The sequence below is a fragment of the Sinohyriopsis cumingii genome, chromosome 12 (genome assembly GCF_028554795.1).
Source record: "Sinohyriopsis cumingii isolate HCF-2022 chromosome 12, ASM2855479v2, whole genome shotgun sequence".
NCBI lineage: Eukaryota > Metazoa > Mollusca > Bivalvia > Unionida > Unionidae > Sinohyriopsis > Sinohyriopsis cumingii.
In genome coordinates, this window is record NC_142972.1 from 126978170 (window position 1) to 126993170 (window position 15001).

Here is a 15001-nt window from a genome sequence, read left to right on the forward strand (position 1 = left end):
CTTGCAATGATGCCAGTTTCCATGCTTCTAGGTTTCCAATGTTAATGAAGAGCTTGATATGATCATCATATTCTTTATTTAAATTATTTAATTCACTCTATTTTGTTTTAAGCAAGCACTTTCGCCATCGGGCTGACTGTTCTACTGCTAAAAGAGCTGGATTTCTTCCATGCATTGCACTGTAATTGGGGGGGGGGTAATTTTCAACAGTGACAGCAAGAAATACTAGTGTAAAAGAGATTTGTGTAGAATTAAATTTTTTTGTCAGATGAAAAAATGAACAAACATTCTTCTTGTCAGATATGTTTATTACAAAAGAAAACCATTTTACCTCAGAAATGAGAGCAATCCATCATACAAGAGCTACTGAACTGTCAACAACATGGTACTTAATACAACATTAGCATCAACTTAAAAAACAACAAACAATAAACATATTCATTTACAAAATGCCTGACCTTCAGAACATGTGATTGGTAGCTGTTCCTTAATGAAAGACTGAATGCCATCCAAATTATCAAGACAGTCTCGTAAGAAAGAAAACAAATCACAGTTTGAAAACTCCAACTCAAGTGTGCAAGCAAATCAAGTTCTTGTCCATCTGCTTTGTAGCTCATAAGCTTAAATACAGTGGTGTATACCTTGAAAATGACTTGTAGCAATGTACTAAGCTTAAATACAGTGGTGTATACCTTGAAAATGACTTAAGCTTAAATACAGTGGTGTATACCTTGAAAATGACTTGTAGAGAGAAAAAATTTAGAATGAACTGGCTCGATTACAAGAAAATGGAGACATTTTTCTGATATCAGGGTTTATACAAGATTTTATAATGTTTTATTAATATCCATTATGGCAATCAGTGAGACCTGCCTCTCAACATTTACAAATTAAAATAAATTTAAGGAAGCATTTATATTCAACATGCCTAGTTTCAGACAGTAATCAACCCTTTATGTAGAATATTAACATTATTAAAAATCAATACAACCAAAAATGAGACATTTTAATTTTGAATCTACTTTATTTTTAAGCTATTCCACAAATTACTGGGTTTTCTGGGAGAAATCATTTTAATATTTCACTGGAGAGAAATATCAGTAAATATTTTTCACTGCCTATCATTAGACGTTGATAACTTTAGGACAGAGAAATGTCAAAACTTGTGAATGATGCTTACATGGTCTAGTAATAAATAGGGCATCTTCACAAATAGATGATCCCCTTTCAAGTCCAGCAATGGGCTAATATAAGCTTTATTTCCTTCATTTTTGATTTCTTTAATGTGCTGTTTTACCTTGAATTGGGGTGGAGAATTATGTTTTGTTTGAATGTACACAAAACAAATTGAACATAAATGTCAAATTGCTGATATTATTGCAAGTGATACAGTAATAAATTTGCTACTTCATAATGTTATGCATATTTCTAGCCAATAGATTTAATCATAAAATCAAAAGACAATTTGCTTCCTTAAAGTGAATAATGAGTTCATCTTGTGAGTGAGAAATTTATGTATGTTCACCCCCCCATGAAATATATCCATTATTCACTCCAGAAAGCAAACATCCTCTCTGTGAGTCTTAGGTCGCTTCCTTTAGAAACTGTAACATTAAAGGTTGACTCATCCATTAATGTACTTTACGGTGATTACTGTACTATAAATCTGGCAAAACCTGTTCTATAATACCGATAGTATCCAAATGTTTTATATGATTACAACAAAACAATACTAGACATTGTATTTTTACTTGTTCCAACTGTATTTTGTTTTACCTGTTCCAATTTTATTTTTAAACTTTTTCCAATTGTATTTTTTAAAATAAATTTCAATTGTATTTTTTAACTTTTTCCATCCTTAAGTCAGATTAATACAAAAAGTTCTTGAATTGATCAATATTTTTTGTTCCGAACAGCACATCTGTTTAAGTGAATTGTTTTCACATTTCATGAATTATTAATGAATTTTAAATAATGACAATTCATGGAAAAACAAGGTTTTATTTTTGCCATCTTCTGATATTGTCCAATTCATATAAAGTAACTATTTCTTATTGGAACAAAAAACTTCCTTACCAATATTCTTTAAAAATAATTATAAACAAAGTCACATATCTCATATGTATTAAAGATGGCTGCAGTTATCAAGTGCCATATATTCCACTGTATTAAATTTATTAAAGATGGCTGCAGTTATCAAGTTCAATATACTCCACTGTATTGTCATTTATCAAGACTGCTCTCATGATGTACAAATTTCAATAATTACTACATACAACCAGCTATTATGATTGAAGTATATTACAAATAATCAATATGAATTACAAGGTGTACACTGTAATTAAAACTGATAATACTATACATTACACAAGACAATATTCAATTATAATATGTTCTTTAAGATGGTTTCAATAAAACAAGATCCTGAAGACAGCTATATAGCTTTTGGAATAAAAAAGTCTATATACAAAATGACAGCCCCATCCCAATTTATGACAGTTTAAATTTTTTTACTTTATTCCAGAATTTCATTGTCAAGATGTTTTAAACATTATTTCAAATCATCCATGGTAGCAATATAATACATAAATTAGTTAGAGGACCAAATCAAAGTTGTCAAAACTGTGACTCCATACTTTTGCTAGTAAGAGAAATAATCTGTAATATAGATTTTAATAAAACATAGAATTTTATTTCTCTTTTTTTTAAAGGTGACAGGATGATGACTTTAACTAGGCACCTATCAAACTGTGTGTCTGAGTTACTGACATTCCACTGTATTTACTTATCCAACTAATTCAAGTTATTTGATAGGTCATTTAGATCATTTCTGAAAAAAAAAAAGCTAGGAAAATACAATACTCTTGTTCTTTTATATACCATTTAAGAAGATACAACAAAAAAAACCAAGCATTAATGCAGCAAAATACCAAACATGACTACATCAAAAACCTTCAGCATGTCGTTCATCATATGAATGCATTAAAATGATCTGTATAATCTTCTTACGGACTGACACCTTTCAAGAAGAATACAAATATTTTGCTCATAGAAACTGGGCAGAAATCAACCTTCTGTACAGTCTTCTTGGTTATATGCTGCCAAAGATCACAATGACTTGCTCCAAACTTAGCACTTATAAAATACCATGACAATTTAGTCTGATTAAAGTTTGGATCAATACAGAAATATGAATTGTTCAACTTTACCAATTGATACATCTTCTGAGCAGTGACAATTCTACCCATTCATTAGCATAGCAGTGATAATGCTACCCATTCATTAGCATAGAAGTGATAATGCTACCTATTCATTAGCATAAAAGTGATAATGCTACCCATTCATTAGCATAGCAGTGATAATGCTACCCATTCATTAGCATAAAAGTGATAATGCTACCCATTCATTAGCACAGCAGTGATAATGCTACCCATTCATTAGCACAGCAGTGATAATGCTACCCATTCATTAGCACAGCAGTGATAATGCTACCCATTCATTAGAATAGCAGTGATAATGCTACCCATTCATTAGCACAGCAGTGATAATGCTACCCATTCATTAGCATAGAAGTGATAATGCTACCCATTCATTAGCATAGAAGTGATAATGCTACCCATTCATTAGCATAGCATAATCAATCAATCCCTTTGAGAATGTATCTGATAAAGCTGCAAATACAGCTAACATATGTGAAAATCTAACCATACAATTGATGTTTATGGTTTTCTTTCAGTCTGTATGGTCATGTAAGTGAATATTGTTACCAGATTAAATTACAAAATTTTGCTGAAAGACTACTGAAAGGATGTCAAATGAAATTGATCATTTTAGCAATAAACAGTTAAAGATGGTGCCATCACTGACAGGTTCTCTATGGTTCATTAAGTACAATGTATCTTATATCAGATCAATTATATTCAACTGCTTGAGAACCATTTTCGAAAACATTATATATTTGTATTTGAGTGGAAGTATATGAAGAGTAACATTCAATATAATGCTATTTTGTTTGTAGAACGTTATGCTTAATGCATGGACAAGTTCTTAGTAATCCATGAATGTATCTGTACATTTTGTTATACAATTTATGTTTGACACATGGACAAGTTCTTAGTAACCCATTTAATCTTGTTATCTGGTCATGTTTATTTTTCTTGTTTTAGTGAATTTTCTCACCAAAATACACACATTGCTGTAGCAACCAAAATACACACATTGCTGTAGCAACAACAAAAACAGTAATAAGAATAATCATCTGCATCATCAACATTGCTATGGGAAATTCATGATTTCTTTTTAATTGCCACTAAAACCATAACCAAGTCAAATGTACACAAGTTCTTTCCCAGAACTTCCAAAAACTCATAGAATGCAAATCTGATTAAAAGTTGATCTATTTTGAATTGTTATTCTTCAACTGGGTTAGTAATTGATCAAAGTAAAACACTAAATTATCTTAAAATTCAAGTTGATAGTAATCACTTTATACTGATTCCACTAAATAAACACCAAAAATAAAAACTAATTTAATTAAAAATTACACCTATATTATTGCTAAAACTATTCCCCATTTCATATAATCTGCAAATTCTGTTAAATGTGTACAAAACATGAACATAAAAGTGTAACTGTATCAAGTAATCTACTGTATATTGAAAATATTAATTAATTATAAAGATAATAAGTGATAAATATTTACTAAAATCATGCTTCTCTACACTATGGCTCTTTCTTTTTATTCTTTTTCTTTAATTCCTTGTCATGTATATATGACATAGCCTAGATCCAAAAATAACCATTTAAAAAAAGAACATATTATTGCATATGTTTAAGCATAAGTAAGTTGTTTTCACATGGTTTCAACTGCATATAATATAGCTACCTTTCTATTTTATGTTTAATAGACTTACAAATCATATGTCTATATTAGTTCATTTATTTTACAAATCATATGCCTATACTGGTTCATTATCTTACAAATCATATGCCTATACCAGTTCATTATCTTACAAATCATATGCCAATATTATTTCTTTTATCTTACTAACCATATGCCTATATCAGGACATTTATCTTAAAGCCATCAAAATATTTAAATAGCATATTTACTGCACTTCTAAACTTTAGTTTTTATTGTAAAATATAATTTCCTCACTGAGACAAAAGATTGCATATGCAGGTAGTTCACTTTTTCGATCATGTAGCGAATATATGAAAGAGGATTTTTTTTTTATTTTATATTAAATGCATACATTTGATGAAAGAAATCAAAAATACACTCAGATTTGCAGACCCTGGTAACATATTTTAATAAATATGCAATGACACATCGTGGTATATTACTGTAACTCTAAGTAACTTTAAGTCAAAATACGTAATTTATGGCCTTAAAAAGCATTAAATAATTTTTTTATTTCTCAATTATTTAACAGCCTATTGACAATGTAGTAACGAAAGCCCATTACTGTGAAAAACTACATTCAGAGTTGTACACCAGCAGGTTTCAAATTCTCTGATCTTGGTTCTTCAGAATTTTGTTTTAAGAGTTTTTCAAGATTTTTTACTGGGTAAAAATTAATTAATTTAATCTTGACTGTCTGTATACTGACTATGTCATGGTCAGAGATACTTTTGAGTTAATTCATTTAAATGTTCCAGTTTTTGAGCTGCATTAGAGTTACATCCCTTTGGGCAGAAGTTGTTAAAATATTTTAAGAAGCGGTTGGGGACATGAATGGCAAGTCATTCATTTCAATCGATCTGGGACTATGATCAACAGTATATTTTATTTCATACTACTGTATGAATCAGTTATTACTTATATATATATATATATATATATAGATATATACATACACACACCGTGGTACTAACAATATATAATGTGCTTTTAATAACACATAGTTAAATACCATGTTAGTGACTAGGTCAATCCAATCAATATTAAAGATTTTACACCTCAATCACTGATGCACACCATGGTAATAATAAATAAATTCCACAATATAAAATAAAATACATCATGGTTAACAAGTAAAGTGGTCCATCAAGTGTTCTAAATACAGTCACCCCAAAATGTGTCTGCAGTGAGGAATAAAGTGGCCACCATTATTAAATAATTAAGTAACTGAACAAAATAATATTATCATCTTCCTTAGTTTTCTCAAATATAAGCACACTTATCTATGGAAGCAATTGGAGAAAAAAATCTTACCACAAGCTTTCATTCACTGGTTGAAAATGTGTCTGACATGAAGGTTTATATTATTTAACACAAAGGTATATACTATTTGATACTGAGGTAAGCATTCATTAATACTGCATAATATATTAGAAACAGCAAAATATGAATTCACCCTGCTGTATACAGTATCTGATTCTGTGGTCTAAACTAATTAATACAACAGTCTATGTAATAATTACATACTATGGTATAACTAGTCTATATAATAATTTCATACTATGGTATAACTAGTCTATGTAATAATTACATACTATGGTATAACTAGTCTATGTAATAATTACATACTATGGTATAACTAGTCCATGTAATGATTACATACTATGGTATAACTAGTCTATATAATAATTACATACTATGGTATAACTATTTAATAGCAAGATACATAACACAGTGACACAGATTACCAGTTATACATAACTTATCACATATGTATTGCTGAATATCATGGTATTAATATATATATATATATATATATATATATATATATATATATATATATATATATATATAACACTGTACAAATTATATGATACTGTGGTATAAATGACATATGCCATGATATATTATTCCCAACAGTTGCATATATAGGTTGCCAAAGACATACACAACAAAAACGAGATAAAATTTAGTGATTTTACTTTTAAGTAATGTTGACTGAAATCAATTTTATTTATTTCAGTGATATAATTCAGAAAACAAGACCTGCCAAAAATGAGACAAAAAGTGCTGCAAGTGAAATTATAATTCTTTATCAACAGCATGTTATTAATTGTTGGAAGCCATTTTCCTTCAAGTTTCTCTATTGTGGCTATAGTCATGACAGTGATGACATAAACTAGACTGGTTCCTTATGAAACTAGTAGAAAAACTCAGTGGAAAAACACAATACAAATTAACATAAATGTTAAGGACATTTGACTTAAAAACTTTGGGTGTACAAATCTCAAGTGACATACCTGAAACAAGATACACTTTTAGAAGAATATGATTATATTTAATTGTACATGAATATCGCATATACATTTGTAATTTTGCCTTACTCTCCACGTCAATCATGTCAAAAGTACAGGAATTAGGATGAAGACCTGTATATCTCTACAATATGATTTGTTTGTTTTAATAATAAACAGAAAGTACAACCTTCACATTCCAACTACTTTCAAACTCAAAATTAAGGATTTCTTATCTTGTTCTTACTTGTACTTATATGAAGATTTTCTCTTGGGAAATAATTATGCAACACTCACTACAAATTAGTTCTTCAAGTCAAATAACAACATATTAATTTAAATTTGTGAGGATAATAAAGCATTTGCTGAATACTTTAATACATATTTAATAAAATGCTACAAATTATGTAAATTAATTTTATTTACACTTTTCTTGGTAAAAAAAGGGAAGCAAAATGTTATGTATATTCTTGTGTATGTTATATACATCAACCTATCCAGATCATAGACCCATATTCTCATGTTTGATAATGAAGCTCAGTTAGAAAAAATTAATCTGTTGCTTTGATTAAAATAAATTTAGAATCATAAAACTTTCTGGATTTTCTTCATTTCCTCTATCAGCAAAATTTCACTATGTAGATACAGTGTAAGTATGCTACACAAATTAAAGAGTTTGAGTTTGAGCTTATGTATAGTGGTTAAATCACCTGATGGGGGTGGGTGGCCTAGTCTTTCAATATTTTCAACTAATTTTTTAAGTGGTTCAATGACCAAAATCGTACATCATGAATTTATTAAAAAATACCAACACACGGCAAAGGTGTCTTACTGTTTTATATATACAGGTTACACCATGTCTATCAGCAAACTAAATGGGAAGATTACATTTTTTTTTCTTTCTGTTCATGTTAAAAACATGTATAAACCTATCTACAAGCCTATTTACAGGACTCACTTTCATTAACTTATTCTATATAAAGCAGAAGTCATTAAGCAAGAATACGTTTTTATATCAGTTATATCTATGACAATAAAAAGGATTTCCTATAAAAATAAAAACCATCCTTAATAGCAACTGTCATTAGAAGTAACAATTATTCTTATAAATGTAACACATTTTAAAAATGCATGACAAATGACAATCAATAAAAAAACAATAAAAACCTATGTATGAACTGAAGTCATCAAGATGGCTGCAAGACTGGATTATCCACTTAAGATTTCAGGATAAAGATACATTCTTCATTACATACATTTTATGCAGGGTAATTAAAAAAGCCAATCTTACTGAAGATGTACAAATCATGCATGCCTGCTATGAAGTATTCCATGTTATATTACACTGTTATATCAAAAGAAAGCAAATATCTAACTACAGCATATATACAAATCGAAGTTTATGTGCAACAACATTCAGCAGGTCTATTTATGATGCAAGCTGAAATGTTAAAAAGTGTGAATGTTTTTAAGTAGAACACTGAATACCTGTTTTATATTATCCTGAAATGACTTTGCATAATAGATAATTAAAATCCTTTCTGTCAATGGCATGCACCTTTTTAAAACATGCTCATGAGGGTTAACAGAATCTACCATATTGAATTCAGAGTGAGAAAATAAAGGAAATAGTTTTAACTACATAGCTGATTTGGAGGTCAGAGTTTGCAGGATAAATTACAGCCATCTTTGATGCAATGTGACAATCTTTACAACATATACCTAATGCATTTAAGTAATAGTCAATTATGAACTGTGACTAATTGTCCAAAGTTATTTTCTATACACAGAATATAAACAGAACAACATCTCTATATGACTTACAATTATAGCTATTCTATAGGACAAGCAGAATGCAGACTGATTTAGACACATGCAAAGTCATCCAAAGTAAACTGATTTAGATACATGCAAACTGACACAGTGCAGACCAATCTGGTTACATGCAAAGTGACACAATGCAGACCAATCTAGTTACATGCAAAGTGATAATATTACAAATTATTATACATTATAATACATGTACATGTAGATCAGAAATAATCCATGACTCTTAATTCACTAAGAATTTATACCTGTCCAACAAATGAACTACTGATATTCAAATTAATGAGTTCTCTCCATGTATATACAATCTATATAAATTATCAGTACAAGTACAAAATAAACAGACAAGTTTTAAAGTTCCCATTAACCAAAGTCATCCTTCAATAATTTCAGTTAATATTTACACAAATTGCGTATTTATACATATCTGTATTAAAAATCTCTTCTACATAGCCTACAAATATAAAGTCTATTTACAAAAATATGTTACTAGTTCATGAAATGTCAATGTTTACAAAACAAAACTATGCAAATTTGGGACACTCAGGCAAACATTATCTTTATACAGTCATGATGGGTTTAAGTTTTTTTTCACAAGAGTTTCAATCCAATGAAGTCAACTATTGGGGGAAAAATAAGAAAGCTACAATAAATCCTTCCCACAATAATTTGCAATATCTACAGCTGCCTCATATACAAAATAAGGCCAGTAATTAAATAACTTGCATATCAGTCAACATATTTGTGAAATATATTCATTGTTCAAATAATTGAGAAAAAATGCACATATTTTAAGATGTGAATAAACTTATTCTCACATGAAGTCAGTTTTTAAATATATACAATGTTATGCATATTGTTTGTTAAATAACACAAGTCCTCATAGAAAATTTTCACAAAATCAAATACAGAATTATCATTTCCAGTTTGATTTAGCATTAAATTCTTAGCAATGATTGAATAACAAAGAGTAATTTTTAAAATAATAGTACAGAAATTATATATACTAATGCAAAATGATCTTATATAACATATTTACTGGGTAAAAATTAATGTGTGACAGAAATCAACCCTTCTTCTCAATGCAACATTTTCCCAACAATGTTCTTCACAGTAAAAGACTGTTTTATATATCTTGTATCAGTTGTTGCATGCATAGCAGAGAACCTAAGGAATTAATGTGTTGATGGAATGTTAAAACTATAAAATATTGAGTTCAATATGATTTTTCTTTTAAGTGCAAACTGCATTAGTAATGTTCATTTAACATATTTGTAATATAAACAAAAATGCACAAGAAAAGTGTTTCCATTAAAGTGAATAGAAGTTTTAAATTACTAATATAAACAATAAGCACATATTTAATGTTTTATGTGCAAGTAAATTTGAGACAGATTTCTATATAGCACTTGCTCACTATAAGGCACTTCATTATAACATAATTCCTGTTATAAGTCAACTATATGGACCCCATTTCATTAAATTGCAGTAAAATTATATTTATAATATACTTCATTATAAGGCAGTCTCAGTATAAGGTGCTATACTCTATAACTTTCATGGACAGCATTATAATGAGGGAGTACTGTATAATATACTTCATTATAAGGCAGTCTCAGTATAAGGTGGTATACTCTATAACTCTCATGTACAGTATTATTGGAAAAGTGCTGTATGTATCATGTGTTTAATTACAAAGTGGTCTCACTATAATGTAGCATCCATGGACAGCATTATAATGAGGGATTACTGTAAAATCTACTTCATTATGATGCAATGTCAATATAAGATGGTATATTTTATCACTCTAATTGACAGAATTATAATAAGTACTGTAATCCACATATAGTGGAAAAGACTATTTTATATTCATAAGACTGTGATCAAACAAGTTAGGGTACAAAAAAAACTGTATGTATAACATAACAATATACAATAGTAATTGTGAGAAATTTAACAAAATAAGTTTTCCTATATAACAGAGACACTGTACAAGTACTTTCTAACAACCAAAATGAAATTTTTCACTATGATACAAGTTTATATTTCCCATGCCTTGCTTTAATGCTTGCAAATGTGTTGAGTACATACTTATTCAGTTTATTTATCCTCATCATTTAAAGATGTACACTGGTCCCTCACTATAAAGTCTATGTGTATACCACTACCCCCATTATAACTAAACATAATGGAAGTATGGTCCTAGATCCCATTAAATGGGTCCAATTAAGTTTTATCATTGGTATCAAGTTTACTTTAATTTAACAATTAGTTCATTAGAACCAATTATGATGTAATTTTACATCATATAATATTCTATTTTTGTGTTTAATGCACTATCAGGACAAATCACTGTTGGAAAACCCCTTTGTAAAAGTTCCATTACTTTTCACACTAATAACTCATACCATATAGAGGGTGCACTGTAATGGTGCATGAAAGTGGAGCTGATGCAAGCTATAAATGTGTTCTTTTAATCTGGATGCTTTGGCAAATATGGTGCAATGGAAGCAAGCTTATTTTAATTTGCAATAGCAAAGTCCTACATCAAACTGCAGACCATAAATGGGTCACGTTATGACAAACAATGAAACAAAATAAAAACTTGAAACTAGTCTTCTTCAGTTTAAGATTCAAACAAAATATTATTTCAACCCATCTCCTTTAAATGTCATTGAGTAGACCCAAAACTACTAATAAAGTCAAACTTAAAAGATAATCTGGGGTCATGACTCACTTCAAAATTTGATAGAAAAAGCAAAATGTTTATTTGAGCAAGGTATTTTTAGTAGTAAACCTCATAAAAGCTCTGACTTTAGCCAGAGAAGCACTTAAAAAAGTTTATGAGTGAAAATAAAACTCACAACATATGCAAATGGTAAATCGTACAGGGGCCATAACTCATGTAATAAATTTAAAGAAAAAGGTCTAATACAACCTGAACAGGTTCTTAGTATTGACTCACCTCAAGTCCCAAGTTATTTAGGACAGCAAAGTTTTAATTTACAGATGTGACAGGATGTAGATGTGAGGACTGATAGATATAGGTTACCAATCAGCCAACAAATGTGGCATGGGGATGGAGGTACAAAAAAACTTGCATTGCATTGATTGAAGTTTATAATCAAACAAACTTCCAATAATTCCAAATGTGACATAGGATGAAAGAGCACTTATTTAAGACATATGTCTTATTCTACTTTAATTTACAATAACCCTCAAAGTTATCAATTATCAAACATCTACTCATAGCTAATTAACAGTGAAAATAGAAAACCATAGAATTTACTAATAAACAGTATAAAAATCTGATAATTTTAAAATACTGATGCACTGTAACAAGTATACTTATAGTAAGAATCAATTATCAAAGGTATTTTTTGCCTGGTTTAAATGTTCTATGCCTTAAACACCTCTCTACCAAATATGAATATTAAATTTTATTTGTCTTGAGTGACTGCACTGGTAAGCAACAACACTTAAAGACAAGTTTATTAATCAAGTAAATGCACCACAACTTACTTAGAAAAGATGTAGATAAACATTACCTCCATTAATAAGTTTTATCAGATTAATTGAACTAAAGACACCTCAATAAATAACATGAAATGGGTGAATGGATTTTTTTAAATTTTTGATGACTGTTTACCTCATTTACATGTTCAAGGAATATCTGCCTCATATACTGTATTTTATAACCCATTCAAGTTACCTGACATGTGCATTCCATCTACAGTACAATCCTTATCATCCAGTAAGAATCAATGCCAAAATTTCAGTGAAATCCAAACTGACAATGACTCAGTGTAAAATTAACCAAGTGTTACACTTAGTGTGATCCAGAATGTCCATCAATCAACAACAATGCAGTATGTGTACAATTAAGAAGTGAAGCAATTAGTTTCAATGCTATGTATATTTACAGTAAAATCCAGATTAGCCATCCAACAGGATTCAGAATATTGCATATGTACAGTAAAATCCAGATTATCCATCCAACTGAATTCAGTATACTGCATATGTACAGTAAAATCCAGATTATCCATCCAACAGAATTCAGTATACTGTATATGTACAGTAAAATCCAGATTAGCCATCCAACTGAATTCAGTATGCTGTATATGTACAGTAAAATCCAGATTAGCCATCCAACAGAATTCAGTATACTGTATATGTACAGTAAAATCCAGATTAGCCATCCAACAGAATTCAGTATACTGTATATGTACAGAAAAATCCAGATTAGCCATCCAAGAGAATTCAGTATACTGCATATGTACAGTAAAATCCAGATTATCCATCCAACAGGATTCAGTATACTGCATAAGTACAGTAAAATCCAGATTAGCCATCCAAAAGAATTCAGTATACTGTATATGTACAGTAAAATCCAGATTAGCCATCCAACAGAATTCAGTATACTGTATATGTACAGTAAAATCCAGATTAGCCATCCAACAGAATTCAGTATACTGTATATGTACATGAAAATCTAGTTTATTAATTTTTCAAGTATCAATCCAGTGTATATGTACAGTGAAATAACAGATTATGTATTTTACAAAATGAATGGAGTGTATATTTACAGAAAAATAGAAATTGTTTATCTGTCCATTAAAATATAGGCAAAATTAAAAGCTAGATCCAGTTTATCAATCAACAAGAATCAATGCAGCATACATTTACAGTAGGATCCAGTTTATCAATTCACAAGAATCAATGCAGCACACATTTACAGTAGGATCCAGTTTATCAATTAACAAGAATCAATGCAGCATACCTTTACAGTAGGATCCAGTTTATCAATTAACAAGAATCAATGCAGCATATATGTACAGTAGGATCCAGTTTATCCATCGGTGTCAGTACAGTAATTTTAGTAAAATCAATCAGTATCAGCCCTGTGTATATACAGTAAGATTTTTAGATGATCCATCCATCAGTATTAATGCACTGTACAATTTTACAGTAAAATTCAATTTTTCCATTATGATAATTCCACAGTATGTTTTTTGTTGTTTTGTAATTTCATGGTGTTTGTTTTTGTAATCTTTTTGTTATATATTTTTATGTGTTATATATTACTGCAAAGCAGCTTCTAAAGATTAGGTATTGTACACATTATTATTATTACTATATGTACAGTGAGATCCATCAACCAATAGCAATACCATGCATATTGAAAATAAAATACCAGTTATGAACATACTGTACTTGCAAACATAATTCAATATTTACATAATGATTGTCCATACAAATTCTATATCTCATCACAGAAAATTATTGTGGTTGCAATATATAGCTATCAATGGTAATAATAACTGCAGTTATTTACAAATAAGACTACACAACTAGAAATATATGTACAAGGTAATCCAGTCAATATAGCAAATGAATGTCAGGTGTATATTTACATGAAATGTCACTGTTACAGTTCATATGAAACAGATGATGAAAATAAGTATGTAGGCATTCAATTACAATGAAATCTAAACTTAAGAGTGGTGACAATAACAGTTTTTTCAAAAAGATTTTTTTAATTAAGAAAAACAAAAGGACAATAAACAATATTGGTAAAGAAGTCTATATTTGGCTTTAAAATACTCAACTACTGATGAAATTGCAGTATGATAGAGGACTGCTTTATAACGTATCAACTCAATAGTTGGTTCTCACATGATCTATACAACCATGCTAGTAAATGTCTTTGTTTCTCTCCTCTTAAATATTTGTAGTCAGCTGACAGTTTTCCCACAAAAGTTATGGTGAACGTGATCCTGCTTTAATTACATCTAAGAATAAAAAGTGAATAATATTGATAAATATAAATGCAACATACAAAAGAAATAATGACATCTACATACACTTACTATACAGGACAAGAAACTTAAACCTCTATGTCACTCTCCAACATGAGGTGTTACAAAGCTGCAGCCTCACTCATTTTGTAACCCTGCCAAAAGATAGGCCCACATGT

General features: G+C 29.4%; 1 long non-coding RNA gene across 1 annotated transcript; it reads right to left on the reverse strand.

The window, feature by feature from the left end:
- Positions 1 to 287: 287 nt before the first annotated feature.
- Positions 288 to 10215, reverse strand: LOC149787423 (uncharacterized). The gene is made up of 2 exons (XR_016425164.1): positions 731 to 10215; positions 288 to 692 (listed from the first exon to the last, which is right to left on the reverse strand). It is a non-coding gene; the product is annotated as an uncharacterized LOC149787423 (long non-coding RNA).
- Between the last annotated feature and the right edge of the window lie 4786 nt (positions 10216 to 15001).